Raw genomic sequence first — 4,117 nt, 5'->3', positions numbered from 1 at the left:
TTACCCCAAAATGAAGGTAAATAGCATAGATCAGTAGAGAAAATTTTGTGTGTGTGTGTGTGTTTTAATGATCCTGAAAACTATAGCTTGAGAAGAATATTGAAAGGAACAAAAAAGTATGGGAAGAGTAATCATCAATAAACAGCCTGAGTTAAGGCATGAAAGACCGAATGGGCAAGTCAGGCACCATTTTCCTCTCTGATGAGAGGGGCTGGAGAAAGGTCTCACAGAGCAGAGGACATTAGATCCGATATAGCAATATGATGGCAACATTTCATGTTTTGGCAAAGAGAAAGAAGGACATAGCCTACTCATCCTTCTTCTTGCTGCCTGTCATCTCCTTGCCCTTCGAATTTTCTCTTCACACTGTTATTCTTACCCTGTCCTTGATCATTTCACTGCTGTCACTTGAGTCTGAATTCTCTTTGCCCTTTCAGCTCCTAACTAGTCTTTTGGGTCTTTCTCTGGCTGAATGTAGCCAACAGTCCTTGCACAAGTGTGGGCAAATGTTGATGTGGTTGGTTGGTTATATCTTTTGCGTTTTGGGGGGACTTTTTCCTTCATCGACCTATTTACTTATTATTTATTTATTTATTTTTAGGTGCGGCAACCCTTGGTTAACCTCACAGATTGCAAAGACCTTGTTAGCTTACTTCCTTATTTTTTAATTTATTTTTTATGCCTACAGTACCTGGTCTTCCTAGGTGGTCTCCCATCCAAGTACTAACCAGGCCCAACCCTGCTTAGCTTCCAAGATCAGACAGGATTGGGCTTATTCAGGGTAGCAAGGCTGTAGATCCTTCGCTGAGTTAATTGTCCTTTTTTGGTGTCTGATAATTACTATTATGACATTCTCCAACTCAAAAACCAAACAGACAAACAAATAAGTTCAAAAGAATTATAATGTCAGCGATAAATTTCAGCCTCCTTTTCCAGCTATTCGAGAGCCTCTGCAACCTAGTCTCAAATTCCATTATCACCTTATCTATGTGACTATGTAATTTTTACACAGTGTAGGATAAATAAATATCTCTGCTGATTATCTTAGGCTTTTTTCGTATTTTTTCTCCAACTATTTTGCCTACTTGAATTACCTTTTTGTATTTTTTCTCCAACTATTTTGCCTACTTGAATTACCTTTTCTTTTTTCATCTATTTCTGTCAAAATTCTACAACACTTTCAACCACAACACAAGCCCCAACCTCCTCTATAGAATCTCTCAGAATTCATAACCTTCTTCTAAACCACTATCAATGATACTTGAACCTATATTGCTTTTAAGTCGCTCCCTAGAGTCTTCTTGTGTTGGAATCATTTCTGTGCTTCTGTAGGTAAGTTCCTGCATATGAATCAGACCAAAGTATGAAACCCAATGTACAGAATGTAGGCCAAAAATTGAAAAGTTTTTGAAAGTCTGACTGATTAAATGAATGAGAAAATTGCCACTCCTGTGTTTCCTGGCATCATTCCTTGTATGTAGGTTAAATGAGCCTTCTGCTGGAATATGATCATCTAAGGGGAATACAGTGGTCATTCTGTCTTGTATTTCCATGAATTTAGGTGTATTTATTCAAGAGTATATTTCAACAACATTGCAATGGGTCATAATTTTTTTCTGGACACTGCTTTATGAAATGAAAGATTTTACTTTTTGAATGTATTTCAGGATAGAAACAAAAGACTTTTAATTGAATTTTTAAAAAGTGTTTTTAAAAAATGTGTCAAGAGTTCAAATTACATTAGGGAGAAAAGGCATTAAAGGAACTCGTGGTTACCCAAGTTAGCACCCCCAAGTTTCAGGGTCACTATTTAAAAACACGTTTCAGCAGTTGGCTTTGCTCTTACCACTTAAGAGCAAAGAGTACTAGTCAAAAACATACTCAAAAGAAACTAAATGTTCAGTCACTAGAAATCACCTTTTCCATGAAGAAATAAAATAAAAGCTTAAGGGTAAATGTATTCTTCTTCTCGGGAACTAGAAATCCAGCTTCAAATATACACAGTAGTTTCAAGCTCTACTGAGCCAGAGTTATCCCATTAATTATGGATGACATTATGGTTTAAACAAATACAAATTGTTTTGCCCTCACCTTTAGAACCTCCTGAAGCAAATGTTTGATTCCCAGTGAGAATCATTTTGCACAGCTCAGGTCTTGAATTATTAGAAAAGCTGCAGTAATATTCTGCCATCCAAAAATATAATCTTGTCTTGTTGATACTTGACTTTCACTTTACTGTATTCTGTTATTTAGTGGGAGGGAGAGCTGAGGGGAGGAAGATCATGGTTCTCTCTACAGTTACTGAAGATGACTTAATAAGCAGAATGATGGAGGAAAACTTCATCTCCAGGCCAAGAATTGTATAAATTCTGACATTTTCTTCTATTCCAAGCTCATAGCAGATATTACTGATGGGTGAAAGCTTTTCCACTCAACTCAAATGCAACTTTAGACTTTGTTAATGCCGCTGCTAGGACTTGTCATAGTTACACTGATTGCGCTGGATAACACACACACACACACACACACACACACATACACGCATGCACGCACATACCAAAAACAGAATTTATTACAACGTAGTAAGTACTCCAGTTAGCCACTAGCAATTGATGGAAGAGGTTGACCTGGCATCTCATTTCAGCTTACAATGTCGATAAATCTTTCTTCTGGATTACTTACTATAGGCTCATATGGATTGGTCTGGTCTATTCTACTCGATTCTCCTCTGGAGGTTCAAAGTGTTTTGAAACCTTTTTCAGACCTTTCTTTCTGGACTACTGTGGTGTGGTGTGCAGATGGCAAGACCCTGTTGTCTACACTTTCTATAACCCAGTGTCCGTTTTCCCATGTGCTAATTGCCCAGTTTTCTTCTGTAGTGCCAATCTTCAGGAGACATCCCAGATAAAGAAGGCAGCTTCTCTGTGGGAATGTGTTATTCTAGCCATTGTCAACATGAAGAGTCACAAGAACAAAAGCTCAGTCTGTGGATGCGGGCAGGGCTTAGCCTGGGTTCAGTAGAAGCAGCTTCTTGGAGTCAGATCTTACCACTCACCTTCAGGTCTTTTCCACGTGGCTCACAGGTCTTTCTTGGTTATCTTAAGATTGAGAACATGATTTAATGAAGAGGGATACTGGATCTGGAATCAAAAGTCCTAGATTTAAATCCAGTGTTTTATTTATCTTTTATATTAACATCGACTGAGTGCTTACTATGTTTTAGACATTGAACTTGAGCCTTTTACATTCATTATCCCATTTAACTTCACAATATTACTAAATCGGATTAATTGATTATCTATATTTACTACTATGGAAATGGAGGAAGAGAGACTAGGCAGAATGTCACATGAAGAAAGTATAGAAGTTATGATTTGCACCCAGTTCTAGCCATCTCTGGAGACAATGCTCTTAACCAAGATACTAAATTGTCTTTTGCTAACTCTGTGACCTTGGACAAATTAACCAATGCCTCAGACCCATGATCTTACCATCTGAGTTTCAATTTTCCCATGTGTAAAAGTGAGTATGACAATAACCTGAGGGCATCATAGTGTTGGTCAAAGAGATGTGAAAGATTGTTATGAGCATTGATGGCCTATATGAAGGTCATTTGCTATTTTTATAAAGGAAGGAGGAGAACATAGTTTGGAAGTGGGGAACGGGTGAGAAAGAACAAAGCAAAGACTTCACTGTGCCTGTCCTGAGAGCATCCTTACTTCTGACATGTAAGTTTTCTTTTCATTCCTGGGTCTTATACATGTGATGCCATCTGGTAGAGCAATAATGACAGGAGCTCAGCTTTAAAAGACATAAAGTTGAGTTCAATTATATAGTCAATAATATTGTGATAACTATGTATGATGTCAGATGGGTACCAGACTTAATGGATGAGCAATCGTAAGGTATATAAGTGTCTAATCACTATGTTGTACACCTGAAACTAATATAGTATTATATGTAAACTGTAGGTAAAAAATAAATTTAAAAAATAAAAAAGTAAAAAGACTCCACTTTCCTCCCAAAATAAATAAATAAATAAAATACATAAAATTGCTACTAGAAAGGAGCTTATATCACATAGATGAATACATAAACAAGAAGGAAGGAAGGAAGG

The 4,117-nt window shown here is 37.1% G+C and overlaps 1 pseudogene; it reads right to left on the bottom strand.

The window, feature by feature from the left end:
* Nucleotides 1-679: 679 nt before the first annotated feature.
* LOC111728903 lies at nt 680-798 on the bottom strand (annotated as a pseudogene).
* Nucleotides 799-4,117: the final 3,319 nt, after the last annotated feature.

This window comes from Pteropus vampyrus, unplaced genomic scaffold (genome assembly GCF_000151845.1).
Source record: "Pteropus vampyrus isolate Shadow unplaced genomic scaffold, Pvam_2.0 Scaffold236, whole genome shotgun sequence".
Lineage (NCBI taxonomy): Eukaryota > Metazoa > Chordata > Mammalia > Chiroptera > Pteropodidae > Pteropus > Pteropus vampyrus.
Note: the sequence above shows the minus strand (reverse complement) of the source record. Positions and strands in the feature narration are given on the sequence as shown.